Source organism: Eptatretus burgeri, chromosome 5 (assembly GCF_056783735.1).
Source record: "Eptatretus burgeri isolate ZD-2024b chromosome 5, Ebu_testis_v1, whole genome shotgun sequence".
In the NCBI taxonomy this organism is placed as follows: Eukaryota; Metazoa; Chordata; class Myxini; order Myxiniformes; family Myxinidae; genus Eptatretus; species Eptatretus burgeri.
This window is the reverse complement of record NC_140965.1, coordinates 16431872-16449805: the sequence shown is the minus strand read 5'-3', so window position 1 is coordinate 16449805 and position 17934 is coordinate 16431872.

Below are 17934 nucleotides of genomic sequence, written 5' to 3'. Positions count from 1 at the left end.
TTGTTGGGTATTGTTTTGTTGGGTATTGTTTTGTGGGTATTGTTTTGTTGGATATTGTTTTGTGGGTATTGTTTTGTTGGGTATTGTTTTGTGCGTATTATTTTGTTTGTTATTGTTTTGTGCGTATTGTTTTGTGGGTATTGTTTTGTTACCATCACCGAAGGAGAGGGTATTACATTTGGGTCCGTTTGTTTGTTTGTCCGCACAGAACTTCCGTGTATTTCTCCGCAACCGCTTGTTGGATTGAGACGGTATTTTCACGAGGTGCGACTACTCATGTGGAATGTTTTAATGATAATTATGACGTCATAGGTCACGGGGTGTGGCAGCCATGTTGGAAAAACGGAAAAAACTTTGGACCTCTGTACCTCTGAAACCGCAACAAGGAAAAATTGAAACTTGGCACATGGCAAGTATTCCTCATGGGAAATGAGGGTGATTTTTTTAGGACATCATAGGTGGCTTCCTTATGACGTCATAATTGCATATGCAGAACGCTACATCCGATAAGTATGAAAATTTTTGAGGGTCATCTCGGGATCAAATGGTCCACAAAAAAATGGGCCTTTTGATGACATCATTGGTCACGTGATTCGGTAGGCATTTTTTTTTAAACCTTCAAAAATCCTCTTCTCTGAAATGGCCAAATAGATTGAGGCAAAACTTTACAGATATGACCGCCTATCCGGGAGGAACAAAAGGTTCATACATATGATGTCATTGGTCACATGGTTTGGCAGCCACATTGGATTTACCCTAAAACATATAAAAATCTTCTCCAGAACGGCTGTACAGATCGAGGAGAAACTTGACACAAATGTTCCCCAAGTCATGTGTGTATAATTTTGTTCAGGAAAAATTCATGTCACATGGTTTGGCAGCCATATTGGATGTAAGAAGAATATAAAATATTTTTTTCTCTGGAACCACTTAATCAATTGACGTGAAACTTCAAAATTATGATCTAGTAGTGATGCGGAATAAATGTTTTATATTTCATCTTGATTGGACACATGGTCTGGCAGCCATAATTATTTAATTTTTCGATTTGTGTTTTTTGTTTTTAGATTTTTGTTTTTTTAATAAGGCTCATTTGGCTGTGCCTGGATGGGTGCGAGGATAGAGGAGTAGCAGCTGAAATGTGAATCCTATCCAGGTTCCTCCTGATGACTTCATCTTTGCTTTTTGCTTGTTTGGGTTCCTTCTGATGACTCCAATGCATTATTTTGTCGTATGTTTTATTTCCTAAAATCTCCGTGGGTGGCGGAGCAAGTCCGCTGCTATTCAACATTCGAACTACACTCAGTGCACAATCGGGGCCGGGGTGCTGGCTATGTTGCCTATGTTGCTTGATTGAAAATAGCATGTTCAATGTTGGGTCAGGAGCTCTGAACCGTGCCGAAGCTGGTAAGCAACTGAAACGGTTTCCGGTCCTGGAGCCTGGCAGGGTGTGGCTAAGGATGCTGTGGCCCAATAGAGGAGCAGGATTTGGGCCAAAGCGCGTCGCTTTCCGGTCATCGCCCCACCCTTCGCCCGGGGGTAATAAAAGGGGTAGCGAGGAGCCGTTAAAGTCTCTCTCTTCGCTCTCTGTCTCGCTCTTCTTCAGAACATTATTGGTGTGCGATTACCAGAATGTGTTTCTTCTTGTTCTGCTTCTTCAAGAATCTCATCTGGGGTGACTGCCATCCTTCGAGACTCCCTGCCATCCTGTCGACGTCCCGCCACCCCCGCACAGCCAGACGGACCAGTGCAGAGTGCACGTTGCCACGAGCCCTGGCAAATAATTAAGCAGGAGATAACACGCCACATCACGAGGTGGGAATGCTTAGGCGGAGCATCCCACGGAGGTACACGCTACACATACAGACCTTTACATAGCGAGGTTAGGGACCTTTCTCCTCACACATCAATTCTCGTCTCTCTATCCACCCCTCTATCCTGTCTTTTTTGGACGCACAAAGAACAACATTACTAACTCGCAATCCCATTTTCCTCTGGCATGACCCCCCCTCACCCCACCCCCCCACATTGCACTACACCACACCTCTCACTCCCACATCTTAGACACAACCAGCATTCCTCCCACCTACCTTTCCCTAAGTATTCTGGGTTGCGTTTGTCTGTCGACCGTGCCAGGTATTGAGAGGTCGTTTACCCTCACCTGTTTTCTTTCTCTCTGGCTATCTAATCTTCCTCAGCTTTGTGTGTGTGTGTGTGTGTGCATGTGTGTTTGTATGTGTATGTGTATGTGTATGTGTATGTGTATGTGTGTGTGTGTGTGTTTGTGTGTGTGTGTGTGTGTGTGTGTGTGTGTGTGTGTGTGTGTGTGTGTGTGTGTGTGTGTGTGTGTGTGTGTGTCCCCTAGCATAAATTAAAATTGTAGAAGATATAAAGGGATAACTCTGCCCTGGGACTGCTTTTGTAAGATTGCTTGTCTTTTGCCCCACCCTACAAATTCCTTGCTATCCCCTGCTGTACATAAAAATCCATCCATCTATTGGGACCATACTCTGTGCAGAGCGTTGGTGCTGCCTCAGCAGTCTCCTTGGCTATTGGACACAATCCTGGACGGGTCACCACTCTGACACAGTAAACCATCATGCTGGCACTCATTTTGTCGACCTCAGAAGGATGACAGGTAGAGTTAACCCCACCTGGTATTAATTTAACAGCCGAGTAGGGTTTGAACTCAGGATCATAGGACCCCAAATCCACAACCCTAACCATTAAGCCAACACCAACCATACATAAAAATATACCCCATTCAATGTGCCACATACTTTTCCTCGCTTGATTGTAAATAAATGCTTTGAATAGAAATGTTCCCAGCTCGCTTTTGTGGTTTCTTCCGTTGGTCCAGCATGGCCCGGGCCCTAGTTTAGCTGGGACGTAATTCGCCAACGATCTATTTCCTCGCCCCGTACGTGCTTGGCAGTTCTGCTCAGCTGCATCTGCTCTGGTAAGGTGATCCGGTTTGAGCAAGTGCCTTCCGAGGTCGTGTCCCTCGTTAATTAAATCACGTGACTTTTCGGTAAACGGAATTAGACGGAGGACCCTAAATCACGCGGTCGAGTTATTGGCGTTCACGGTTGATTTTTGACCCGCCGCGTCATGAAGTTATTCGTGTGCGACGGCCTGCAATTCCGGAGAGTCTGGTGGGAACCCGAGGTAGTTAACCCCTCGTGGTCTTTGCCCCTGACCCCGGGTCCACAACAGTATGTCTTCTTCTTCTTCTTCCTCTTTCGGCTGCTCCCGCTAGGGGTCGCCACAGCGGATCATCCGTATGATCCGCATCGTGATTTGGCACATGTTTTACACCGGATGCCCTTCCTGACGCAACCCTGGTCGCCTCTTACAACACAGGGATATGGTACACCTATTTTAACCGGGGTATACACCGGCCCAGTATACTGGTACTCATTTCGCCGACCTCGGAAGGATGACAGGCTGAGTCAACCCCCTGGTGTATTAATTCAGTGGCCCAACGGGGCTTGAACTCAGGACCTCTTGGATCCCAAGCCGCTGCCCTAACCACTGCGCCAACACCAGGCTTTGGGTCCACAACAGTATGTATGTAACCAAAATGGCACCACCTGGTGGTGTGTGTGTGCTAGCCCATAAGTGGTTGGGAAATCTTAAGCTAGCATTCAATTGTAAAGATATATGTGCACACAAAATAATTGAATTTGAAACTTATTAACCAATTAAACATCACAGAACATGGTTATATGAGCTATTTGAGAAGTTCCCACCATAGATGGGCCCTTCAACTAGTGGTACTATCCCTAACAGCACATGGTTTTGCAGTCGTGCATGCATACTTACAAGGGCATAACGTCCTCTTCTTTTTGTTTTTTAACCATTTGAGCTTTTGTCATCAATTTTTCAAAAAACGGAACCCTTATTGTGAGAATATGGAGAAAATATTATTAATGGGATCAAAATGTCAAAGGGCGAAGTCACATAGGCCTTATTAATTTCGGAATTATGGAAATAAGTCTTATTAAACCCATTCCCCCAGCCTTGTGTTGGATTAATGGTTAAGATGGCTGGCTTAAGATCTTTGGGTCATGAGTTTGAACCCCTGAAATAACACCACGTGGGTTGACTCGGTCTGTTGAGCCTTCTGAGGTCAGCAAAATGAGTATCAGCTTACTGGGGGTGATAAGCCATTTGAGTATCCTGCATTGGAGTGGTGACCAGTCCAGGATTGCACTCAGCCAGATGAAACTGAATTGGCATCCCTGTGTGCCTCATAGCATGAAAGAAATGGGTATTATTAGTTTAAGCCTGTCCACCACTGCAAAGCACAAGACCTCCAGGTTTTAAAAAATGTTTATTTTTCATTCGCTTCCGTGTTTATTTATTTATTTACCACGAGCAAATACAACCCATCACTTCGCTGATGGGGTTATTTAGGGGAGGGGAGTAAGAAGGAGGGGAGGGAGAAAAGAGGCAGGGGAGGGAGAGGAGGGAGGATGGAAAGGTGAGGGAGAGGGGGGAGGAGGGGTGGAGGAGCTCAGAATGAGGAGGGGTGGGGGAGCTTGGAGAGGGTGAGGAAGAGGGGATCTAGCAAGGGGGGGAAGAGTGAGGAAGAGGGAGTTGGAAGAGCGACACCTCACCAAACGTCGCTATACATTCCAGGAGGATGGGTGAGAGCAAAGAGGTTTAGGAAGTGGGAGGGGCGTTTGGGAGGTAAGCATGAGGGGAGGGGTTCTCAAGTTGAGTTTAGTAATGGTGCTTGTGGAGAAAGGTGGGGGGAGGTAGGACTGGACTGAACAAAGTGGGGTACTTTAATACTGTAGCGTCAACGTCTCAACTAACGTCAAGCTCATCACGGCAGGAGGTTAAAATCCCACGATGTCTGAGTGCCTTAACTCTGAGGAGACGATGTAATGCTCGATTGCTCTGCTCTATGTAATGAGCTAATTTTTACTGTAGATGGTGGTATTATACTGTAATCTGCCTGGTAAGATTTGTGAAGGTGCTGGAACGTTCTCAGATGAAACTTCCAGTGTGGACTAGAATCGCATTTGCTGGAATGCACGGGATTGTTCTGTGATACTACATAAACCAGCCAGATGGAGATGTAGAGAGACTGGTGATGGGTGATGAGCTGTGTGTTTCCATCGTCCCCGTGCTTGATTTAACTTTGAGTGAATGAGGCGTTAATGTCCAGAGAGGTTGTTATCATGTGGAGCCAATTATAATCAGGTTGATTAAAACTCATTAAGATTGTGTATCAGGAAAGAATTCCATTGAGCTCTTTAATCATCTGGATGGGCCGTCATACGAGAGGACTTTCGATGGGAAACAAATAATCGAGTCCTGAAGGATGAGGTGAACACGCATGAGTTGTGCCGGCAGGACTGGGACACTGGGCGGTGGAAACAACTCAGCGTGGGAATCGGAGTTGGACATTGTATGTTATGGAGTTGGACATTGTATGTTATGGTGAACTTCCTCATTTGACTTTGTATCTGTTCGTTTGAAATACAAGTTTTAAAAACGTTACGCTGTTGATGTGGTCACTGTAACGCCACGTAGAAGTCACAGACACCAACTGACAAAGATCCATTTGAGTGGTAGCTGACCTGTACATTCGTTTATGACCCTGGACTGGAATCATTAGAGAATGCACTGGGTTAGGCACCACAAACAACACACGTACACCAAAGGGTAGGAAGCCCCGAAGGTGTGCATATCCCCCCACCTCCGACAGTGGAAAAGGCCTACCTGTATGGATGCATGCTCACACATGCAGCGACCTTTGCACCCCTCCAGTCGGCTCACTCCAAATCTTATTGATACATGATAAACTATGGGGAAACGGTTTAAAATTCAAAACTAAACTGTCAGTCCTTAACAGAGGGAGAGGGGTGGTGGAGAGGAGTGGGGGGGGTGAGGGAGGGAAGGGAGATAAAAGAGGGGAGGGGGAGAGTAGAGGGGTGGGATTCTGGCAGAATTGACGTCCAGTTTAACGTCCATCCGAGAGACAGCACACACATTTGTGACAAACCCTGCCTGTGAAACACCGGGGTGACAGTTTATAGCAGGGTCAGGATTCAAACCCAGGCTTAGAGTGAGCTTAGAGTGAGCATGAGTACCTCTTGGCTTTCCTGCCGTGATGTTTATGAAACGTTCAATTGTTTTTTTAATTTGTATTTATTTTTGCCAAAGTGACTGGTCGTATAATGAAGGAATATCATACAAAAATGTGAAATTGCACATTTTCAGCAAGCTAACCATCGCTTGATACACCACAGAACAACACGGGGCCGACGCAGGTGAGTGCCTCCTGAACATTGTTCAAGTCGATCAACATACAGTATTCGGTGACAATGCGAATATTGTTGTGCACTCGTCAATAGGCTTAAGCACTCCAACAAAATGGTTGATAAGGAACGGCTTACTTGGCAAGCGATAGCAATCACCGAACCATCATATAAAGTACATTGGAATGTACTTAATATTCATCTTGTCCTGAATTGTGTTGGATTTCCTTGTTATTCCTTGTTATATTAAACACACACCCTCCCGGAGATGCACGGAATATCAAATATGTCCGAATTGGACAAATGAATACTTTTATACAAGTCGGAACTGCTGCTAAGTTCAATTATGGAGCTTAAATTTTGTAATTCAGCTTAGTTTAAGAGATTCTCGAGGTTATGCCATGTGTGGAAATGAAATAAAGCCATGGAGGCTGCCGTCTCCAGGTGGTTATAAGCATTGCAATGTAAGCAGCGATTCCTACCAATGATGAACAGGCATTTAATCATACCAGTGCATGCCCATAGGTACGTGCCCGTACGTGCGTGGCCGTACGTGCAAACAAAACAAAACAATTTCAAACCGTGTACCAGAAACAACAACCGCACAGGCCGTTCCTTCACTCTCACGTGCCCGTACTCGTTTCTTCTGCACGGCGCCTTGCCTCGCGTTCAATGTTGTCTGCTAAGCGAGCAGTTCGTTCTTCATCCGTTTCTTCTGCACGACGCCTTGCCTCGCGTTCAATGTTGTCTGCTAAGCGAGCAGTTCGTTCTTCATCCGTTTTAGCTGCACGCCACCTTGCCTCGCGTCCAGTGTAGTCTGCCAAGTGAGCAGTTCGTTCTTCATCCGTTTCTTCTGCACCACGCCTTGCCTCGCGTTCAATGTTGTCTGCCAAGCGAGCAGTTCGTTCTTCATCCGTTTCAGCTGCATGCCACCTTGCCTCACGTCCAGTGTTCTCTGCCAAGCGAGCAGTTCGTTCTTCATCCGTTTCAGCTGCACGGCGCCTTGCCTCGCGTCCAGTGTTGTCTGCCAAGCGAGCAGTTTGTTCTTCATCCGTTTCAGCTGCACACACCTTGCCTCGCGTTCAATGTTGTCTGCTAAGCTAGCAGTTCGTTCTTCATCCGTTTCAGCTGCACGAGGCATGAGTGAGGAAAATGAAAAAAAAAACTTTATCGTGTTCCAAGTCAAGGCATGTTTGAACAGGCAAAAAATTATGGCGGCTTCAGACCCCTTCAGACTTCCGACTAAGGATACGCCGTAAGACCCCAGAGAGTGAGGTGACTGAGGATTACCTGGTCAAGTATATAATTAAATAAGGCTGTTAATTAAAACACCCCTTTTGAATATAGTTAACTCAAAGACCCAATTTTCACTCTTCCACTTCCTTGGAGTTCCCTTCGTGTGCATGCAATTTCAGGCTGCTCAGTTTCATGGTTTTGGAGTTATGGAAGACACACACACACACACACACACACACACACACACACACACACACACACACACACACACACACACACACACACACACACACACACACACACTTAGTACAGGTTATTATTTTTATTCATTAATGGTCACAAATATTCCCACTTTGTGGGGATGGCCAGAGGAAGCTTAGCCCAAGTCTTTCAGGAACCTGTTGGCCAGGCCTGATGTTACACTGAGGTTGGGACAGGAATTTGGAATTTGGCCATGGTGCCAGCGAAAGCTCACCTACTCTTCGCGAAGTACACCATGGGATCTTTAGCATCCACCAATAATGCCAGGAGATGGGATGCCCAGTTTAATATCCATCCAAGGGACGGCACACACATTGATGAATCACCCTGCCTGTGACACACCGGGATGACAGTTTATCGTTGCATCGACATTCAAACCCATGCTGGACTGCTTAGATGCGAGCGTGCTTACCTCGAGGTCATCCTGCCAGCCCCCACCCCCCCCCCCCCATGTTAATATTATTTATTTCCTCAACCAACCAAAGGGTAGAAGGAGGTTAAGTTTTCACCCCTGTCTGCCTGCTTGTCCGATTGTTTGTGTGCAGGATATCTCAAAAAGCTTTGGACGGATTCCACTAAAACTTGTTGGACAGGTTGAGAGAGATACGAGGAAGAATTTATTCAGTTTTTGTTAAGATCCGAATTCTGATCCGGTTATGAGAATTATTTAATTTTTAACTGATTCGTCACCATTGAGAGATGGGGCTAAAAACGACATTGCACGATATCTCAAAAAGTTGTGGATGGATTCAGATTAAAGTTGATGGACGGGTTGGTTAGGTGACAAGAACAAGCTGATTCAATTTTGGTTCAGGTCCTTCATTCACATCACATCCAACTTATCAGTGGGATACAAATATAAACTGTTCAGCCTGCCAGATGTGTGCGCAAACACCGAGTGCTGTTCCATTTCGCCAAGCGTCACTCAATGAGTGATTTTTCATTTGTGACAACGAAAACGGAAAATTTTCATCACATATCGGTCTGTCTCATTTGTTACTTACGAAATCTAAAGATTTTTCAATCTAAAGATTTCGTAAGTATATTGATTGCTTTCGGACTCTGTTTGTTTGTGTGTTTGTGTGTGTGTTTGTGTGTGTGTTTTTTGTGTGTTTGTGTGTGTTTGTTTGTGTGTTTGTTTGTGTGTTTGTTTGTGTGTGTGTTTGTGTGTGTGTTTGTTTGTGTGTTTGTTTGTGTGTTTGTTTGTGTGTTTGTTTGTGTGTTTGTTTGTGTGTTTGTTTGTGTGTGTGTTTGTTTGTGTGTTTGTGTGTGTTTGTTTGTGTGTTTGTGTGTGTTTGTGTGTGTGTTTGTGTGTGTGTTTGTTTGTGTGTTTGTGTGTTTGTTTGTTTGTGTGTTTGTGTGTGTGTGTGTGTGTGTGTGTGTGTGTTTGTAGGCACTATAACTCGAGAACGGAAGAAGCTACCACTGTCAAATTACACCACGTGATTCAGGAGGGTGATGGCTAGCGCTGATTAGATTTTGGTCAAAATCGGTCAAAGGTCAAGGTCACAGTGAGGTCAAACATCCAAAAAATGATAACTCGAGAACGGAAGAAGCTACCAATGTCAAATTACACCACGTGATTCAGGAGGGTGATGGCTAGCGCTGATTAGATTTTGGTCAAAATCGGTCAAAGGTCAAGGTCACAGTGAGGTCAAACATCCAAAAAATGATAACTCGAGAACGGAAGAAGCTACCAATGTCAAATTACACCACGTGATTCAGGAGAGTGATGGCTAGCGCTGATTAGATTTTGGTCAAAATCGGTCAAAGGTCAAGGTCACAGTGAGGTCAAACATCCAAAAAATGATAACTCGAGAACGGAAGAAGCTACCACTGTCAAATTACACCACATGATTCAGGAGGGTGATGGCTAGCGCTGATTAGATTTTGGTCAAAATCGGTCAAAGGTCAAGGTCACAGTGAGGTAAACCATCGAAAAAATGATAACTCGAGAACGGAAGAAGCTACCAATGTCAAATTACACGACGTGATTCAGGAGGGTGATAGCTAGCGCTGATTAGATTTTGGTCAAAATCGGTCAAAGGTCAAGGTCACAGTGAGGTCAAACATTCAAAACATTCGATTTTTGATAGTTTGGTACAGAATCATTGTAGAAACTTCTGGTTTGCGTCGCTACCTTCTCCAGAGACAGCTTTTATTAGACAAGGTCAGAGGTCAAGTTGACGATTTCATAAGTACCAGTCTATGACTGCTTGTTTGTTTGTTTGGCTGAGTGCGATAACTCGCGAATGCTTTCAGCTATCTTCACCAAACTTAACAGAGGATTCCGAAGGACAAAAGTGAGGCTGTCGATGTTTTTTTCAGTATGTTGGGGACCCATATTCTTGAACAGAGCATTGGAACTGCCGAAGCAGTTTTTCCTTGGCAATTTGGCACAATCTGGACAGGTCGTCACTCCAACCATTTCTGGGGGCACAGCTGTGCCACTGATGCTGTGCCCCTTTTACCAATACACTGGGACTCATTTTGCCAACCACAGGAGGATGACAGGCTGAGTCAATCCCACCTGTCGTTAATTCAGCAGCCAACAGGGCTCGGAGTCAGAACCCTTGGATTCCAAGCCAGCCACCCGAACCACTAAGCCAACACCAGGCTTTTTCACAATATACAGTATGTCAAAGGTAAAGGTGACAGCGACGTCATTTGCATACAACAGATATGACCAAAAGTGTTTGTGCTACGTGATGTAAAACTTGACTCAAATAAGTTGGCAAGCATCAACTACAAATTCCGAGCAGATTTGGTAATCTGAGCGTTATTTAAAAAAAGCACGACTTCTGTTGGGGCTGGGAGACAGATGATGCATTTCTAAAATGGCGGAAATTCGTTGAGTACAATGTCCTTTCCATTGCAACAAAGTTGCCCATGTTAAAAGTATGGGTGTTTTTTTTTAAGGGACAAAAAAACAAGCTCAAATGAGCTAAGATCCTCTTCCTCTTAATGATGACGTCATACAAACGAATATGACGTCATTGTGATGTATCAGGTTTGCGATAAATAATTATCTCTGCTAATGCCCGGCTTGATTCCCGCAAACAAAATTCAAACAGCTTGCCTAGTTTCGGAGATAATGGTATAGGCGATTTCCATTAGTGGCGATATTATGACGTCAAACTTTTTTTCTATGAAGAATTTCCAAAATCGGAGATGGTTGCTGCCTGCGCGTGGGCTTTATGCATATACATGGCAAGTTTCACGAAGATCCGATGAAAACTCTGGGCTGTGAAACAAAAAATGTCAAAAAATAGGAATGATGTCATAAAAATTGATATGACGTCATAGTTGTTATGACACTGTTATGAATGGATATTGGGTGATGGCCCCATTGGTCCATATTTGTACATTTGACTTATTTAAACATTCATCAATTGCATTAATCAGGTGTCTGGATTCAAACCCTTGTCCTGGCTGCTTCAAATTGTGTTTCCAAGCCTTTGTCTTCGTTTTACAGTTTCCAACAAGCCAGCCTGTGTCCTTGCCAGCCTTGCTTCTGTAGGTTGTTATGAATTCCAGTTCAAATTGGGTTTCCAAGCCTTTGTCTTCGTTTTACAGTTTCCAACAAGCCAGCCTGTGTCCTTGCCAGCCTTGCTTCTGTAGGTTGTTATGAATTCCAGTGGAGTGTCAATAATCTCAGAGAACTACAAAGGATTTGCTTCTGTTTATGAATATGTGCCGGCACTCTCTCGCTGTTTGAAGCGCGAGAAAGAAGCTGTTTACTGCTAATTCTCCCCGAGGGCGGCAGGGAGGGGGGGAAGCCCACTTGCATCTTTGTTTCTTTCTTTGCTTGCTTTCTTCGCCGAGGAATAGGTTTTATATATGAAACTTTTGGAGTGTAACCTTTAGTGTGGTACAGGATCTGACTGCTGTGGTTGGTCCCTGTGCCACCTCCGCTTGCAAGTGCTGTGCAACTTCAATAAACCGTATATTCGAGAATCTTCTGTTGACTCCCCTCAATTCTTGGCCAGGATTGGTGAGGGTCTTCATCACATCTGGCACCCCAGACGGGACACTGTCAGGTCCTGAACGCCGCGATCCGGAGGGATCTCCGTTGAGCGCAGCCTCGGGGTCTGCTCGGGTTCCGAACTGGTAATGGTAATGAGGAAAGTCAAATGCGGTTTGTTGGAGGAGCATAGGGGCTATTCGGCTGGATTCAGGTGACTGGTTTGGGTAACAGGACAAGGAACGTCCGAGTGAAGTAAGGGGTGCAGGTTCGAGTCCTGTGATCGCAGGTTAGAGTCCTGGGGTAATAGTTGGGAGGGTCCAGAGTCGCTCAGAGGAAAGAAAAGCTTTAAGGAAATCTTGAAGAGCGGGTCTTTGAGCCTGCACGATAAAAGGAGAAAAGACTAAAGCTTTTGGCGAGTGACAAGTTTAGAACATACAATGGGGAATAACTCTCCAAAGAACATGGAGTTACCCAAAGGAACATGTTTTAAGGGAGTACAGGGCTGGATAACATGGACAGCGGGAAGACAGGATCCCTTCTCGCTGACCGGGTCCTTAGATCCAAAGATAGGACACACCGTCAGCTCTGTGTTGGCGGAGGGCAGAGTAGGATGCTCAAGACAGAATGAAACACCCTGGAGAGCGTTAGCAGCTTGGCTAACCGGGTCACAAGCTGAGACAGGAAAACACAAGGTAAACGAGCGAGGAGGCGAATACAATGTGAGTGGGAAGGTTGAGTTTGTGTTAGACGCAAGTTGAGTGTTCCAACCTGGAACTTGTATGTGTGGAGCAACTTGTATGTTTGTATAGAGATAATGATTGGTCGTCATCGTAAATGTGAAGACTTTGGAGGAGGTGAATTGCGCGCACCAAATCCGGAGGAAGGACGATGATGACCGATTCTGCACGTGTTGTTAATTCATAGTGATGGGCGAATGTCATTGAGAGTGTTTTTACCAAGGTGTGTGTGTGTGTGTCTGTGTGTGTGTGTGTGTGTGTGTGTGTGTGTGTGTGTGTGTGTCTCTGTGTCTCTGTGTCTCTGTGTCTGTGTGTCTGTGTGTTTGTGTGTCTGTGTGTGAACTCGATAGGGAATTGAATAATTAAAACCACTTCGGCAGACAGTTTGGAGATTATGTGTGAGAATTCCCTACAGTACTCGTGCTGTGGGAGTCAAATGGACCACCAGTGTGCTTTGACCTGTAATGGTGGTGATTGGGATAATCTTAGGGTTAATGGGACCAACAAGTGATACTCATGATAATGTTTGCATGTGATATTAATCAGAAAAGTGATTTTCACACACCTTTTACCGGATTGGTTGTCAAATACATAAAAAAATGGAGATCGTGTATGGAAACCGTGTTAGTTACTTTCAGACTAAGCTCATAAAAATAGGAAAATTGGGGGAAAATAACTTGATGGGAACGAACCATGATGTTGCTTTTAGTTAAAATTAATATGAACCTTTGTTTTGAGATTACAAATTGAGAATCCTTTATGTAAGGACTTTGATAATCTGTTAATTGAGGATAGGAAAAAGTTACTGAGAATTGAATCAAGATAATAATATATTAAGTTAAGGTACTTACATAATATTGAAAAAAGGTCTCTGTTATTAAATTGATCGACAGATTGGTCAACACTACATATTAGAAATCAAGTTATAAGGGGAAAAAAAAACATGGTATTTACATAACCATAATGCAGAATGACTGAAAGAATGGCGAGACCAACAGCAATCATGAAATCAATTAAATGGAATTAGGAATTGTACCATGTATTGTAACTGTATTGCTCTCACTGATTAGGAGCTGGTACTGACCTGACTGTAATTTAAATAAAATGACTCTACAATTTGTGGAAAGACAAACAAAAGAATAAACGAGAATTATGCGGAGTGTAGAAAACATAACGATGAAATAAATGTTAAATCGGTCAAAATAAAAGAATTGTATTATTAAAAAGTGCAATGATGCTACAAGCCAATTTAAATATCACCTGTGTTATCTGTCTTCTGATTAATTGGACAAGTGCATGATTTTTATTAAGTTGTACTTCTTGTACGTTTACATAAGTAAGTTGAGGTATTTCTAACACTGACGACCATCTTTCATTAGCACAGAAGTGCCAAGTAAACTGGAAAAATAAATAAATAATGGCAATTGCTCTGGAACTGCTTGTGAATGAAACTGTGGATTGTTTAGCAGATAATGATTGCAAATGTTAAAATGGTAACTGTGAAAAATCGAATCGCGTTGGATTCGGTACTTGAAAGAAGAAGCTAACTTTCATATTTTTGTATAGATAATGGAATATTTCTTTTGGTGAAAATAATTATTGATTACAAATTGGAACCCTGATAAATAGTTTGCTTTTACATGGAAATAGCAAATGAGATGAATGTTTTGAGTATACGTACAACTGAGATTTCTGTATATTTTAGCATGTTTTGGAAAGGGAAAAAATAACAAGGAAAGGGATAAAATATTGATATGACAAATAATACAAGTTGAATGCATTTTGTAAGAACCTTTGTCAGTCTTGTGGAAATACATAAACCCATGAAGTTTGTTGATTGGTGTTTAATTGATGCTTTATTTGTTTCGGAGTGTTGAAAGCAGTCTTTGATGCACTGTATGATTTCGTCTAGTGGAGTTTTGGAAGAACTTCAACCAAAAGATTGCACGATGGGGAGAACCCAGATTTGGGTGATTGGGCATTCAACACGTAATCATGAAACTACCCCCTTCCGGAGGAGATAAGATGAACATGTGAGAAAGAAAACGCACTGAGGAGAAGCTTGGGCAAGTCCTGCGTTAACCGCGGATTGCTGCTCTGAAAATACATCGTGCACTTGCTGTGGCTGCCTCAATGTATAACGAAGGCCCTGACGGCCACTCGGCGAGTCCACTGCAACATGTGTTCAGTGATGCGGCTGGGGGGCTTGTACAGCCACCGTGACTGCATCCAACATGCACAGCTCTTTTGATTAATCAAACCTGATTGCCCAAACTGCTGCTACAAGGGGCCGAACTCGGCTGGGACTCTGGGTCACCTCTCTGATCCTTTTCATAACCTTCAACCCAGCAACGAGCCCAAGTTCTTGCCTGCCAAAATCTACCTTCCCCTCAGGTCAACGGGGTGTGCCTCGACTGTATTTTCTGAGCGTTCACTGCCATTGTTAATTGGACTGGTGTAATGCATATCTTTCTCCTCGAGGAACAGGGTATGGTGATCATGGGTGATATAATCATTTGGGGTTTTATAAATTTAATTGTTGGCTGTAAAATCGAAATGGTTGTCAGAGATGTTTTTCCTTTGCTCAAGAATCTTTAAATTATGTTGTTTGATGTCCAACTATGGCCAAATGTGGCCAAGGAGGGAATACTGTTCTGACATATTAGGTGATGGCCCCATTGGTCCATATTTGTACATTTGACCTATTTAAACATTCATCAATTGCATTAATCAGGTGTCTGGATTCAAACCCTTGTCCTGGCTGCTTCAAATTGTGTTTCCAAGCCTTTGTCTTCGTTTTACAGTTTCCAACAAGCCAGCCTGTGTCCTTGCCAGCCTTGCTTCTGTAGGCTGTTATGAATTCCAGTGGAGTGTCAATAATCTCAGAGAACTACAAAGGATTTGCTTCTGTTTCTGAATATGTGCCGGCACTCTCTCGCTGTCTGAAGCGTGAGAAAGAAGCTGTTTACTGCTAATTCTCCCCGAGGGCCGCAGGGAGGGGGGGGGGGGAAGCCCACTTGCATCTTTGTTTCTTTCTTTGCTTGCTTTCTTCGCCTAGGAATAGGTTTTATATATGAAACTTTTGGAGTGTAACCTTTAGTGTGGTACAGGGTCTGACTGCTGTGGTTGATCCCTGTGCCACCTCCGCTTGCAAGTGCTGTGCAACTTCAATAAACCATATATTCGAGAATCTTCTGTTGACTCCCCTCAATTCTTGGCCAGGATTGGTGAGGGTCTTCATAGCAATAGTGATGTATCGTATGTGCGGTAATTCATCTCTGCTAATGCCCTGTTCGATTCCCACAAACAGAATTTAAAAAGCTTGCCAAGTTTCGGAGATAATTTTTTCGGCGATTTCCATCAGCGGAGATATTTTGACGTCATAACTTTTTTTTCTCGGATGAATTTTCAAAATCAGACATGGTTACTGTCTGCGCAGCTTATTTTTACATGTATATGTCAAGTTTCAGGAAATTTCGATGAAAACTGTAGGCTGTGAAACAAAAAAGTCCACAAGAAAGAGATGAAGAACAACAACGTTGGTAAGACTTCGAGATCCTCCACAAGGATCTAAAAACGACGATAACCCAGTCGCACTTCAATATACAGGTATCAAATTGCAACCATGTTCAAAGGTTGCGATGACAGTGACGTCATTTTAATAATTTTCGTCATACCTGTCAGGCGACTGCCTAACGCCTTCTTGTTATTTGCAAAATCGAAGATTTTTCAAGAATATTTTGTCAGTCAATATTGTTATACTGTCTGTTAGTCTGTCAATTGCGAACAGGTCACAATTTAAAACCAATCATCACAAAACTTTATGAAGTTGCAGAGGTAGTCTCAACTGAGAAGCCTGTTGATTTTGAGGTCAAAGGTCATCTTGAGGTCAAATTTCTAAAATCGTCATTTTTCATCCGATTGACTTGAAATTTGAACAGGATTTGCATATTGCGTCACTGGATTGGGAAACCAACTATTTTTGAGGTCAAGAGGTCAAAGGTGATCTCAAGGTCATACTTCTAAAATCATCAATTTTTATCTGAAAAATCGTCAATTTTCATCCGATTAACCTGGTGATTAAACAGCAATTGCAAAGTACATTACTGAATTGAGAAAGCAACTACACGTCAATGCAGAGGATAGGCATCTTTGACCCATCCTGCTTTCTCCGGGACTGAGGGAAGGGGGAATGATGGTTGTGGGGGGATTGGGGAATGGTGGAGAGGGGGATGGGTTGGATGGTGCTATGGGGGATGGTGGTGGAGGTCAGCCAAATATATAATGTGCTCTGACTGAATATATACTGTAAATCAGAAGTCAGAACCCAACACGTTTAAATAAAAAGGACCCGAGCAAAAATTTATTTTTATTTTAAATTATATCAGAGTTTGATGGCAAAGAAAACACAATCTCAAAAACTGTACGGGAAAATCGAACGACCAGCCAAACAGAGCAGACGTGCCCCCAGTACACCCCTTCCCCAAGACTTCTGGCCAGGTTTTTACTTTGTATATTTTCTTTTGCCCTTATCTATTATCGATTAATCAAGTCAAAGCAACAAAAAACTTAGTGCTGATTAATACAGGTAAGGCATGAATGTGTTTCTTAGGTTAAATAAATATATATATAGATATATTGTTACGGGAATCCGCCGTGTTCGGCGTGCGGACCACCGTTCTAGCCAAATCGCGGTCGCACACCCACCGAAGGCCGCAATCCAGTCGCGACTTTCCGGAACAACCCCGAAATCCAGTCACGGATGCCTTAACGCATCATAAACTAGCCAATTATTCTGTCCACACGCTACAGGGTGGATTGCCGAATTATCGATGTACCTAATTATTCACGCGGACAGAAATACCGGGAGTCTATACCTCGATGGGACTTGTACGTGTGTCGCGTATATATATATATATATATATATATATATATATATATATATATATATATATATATATATATATATATATATATGTGTGTGTGTGTGTGTGTGTGTGTGTGTGTGTGTGTGTGTGTGTGTGTGTGTGTGTGTGTGTGTGTGCATATATATATATATATATATATATATATATATATATATATATATATATATATATATATATATATATATATATACACATATACATACATATATACATATACATACATACATATATATATATATATATATATATATATATATATACATATATATACACATATATATGTATATATATATATATATATATATATATATATATATATATATATATATATATATATGGTACATGGTGGTGAACAGACGTTTTGAAAGCCTGGAGGGAAGAATGGGAAAGAATAGAGTGAGGAAGTTTATTCCAAAGGCGGGAAAAAAGAGGAATGAAAGAGTGAAGATGAGCAGTGATTCGTGATTTTGGTAGTTTTACCAGAAGGGGGTTGTTGGCGGACCTTGAGCGCCCTGTGGAAATGTGGTGGG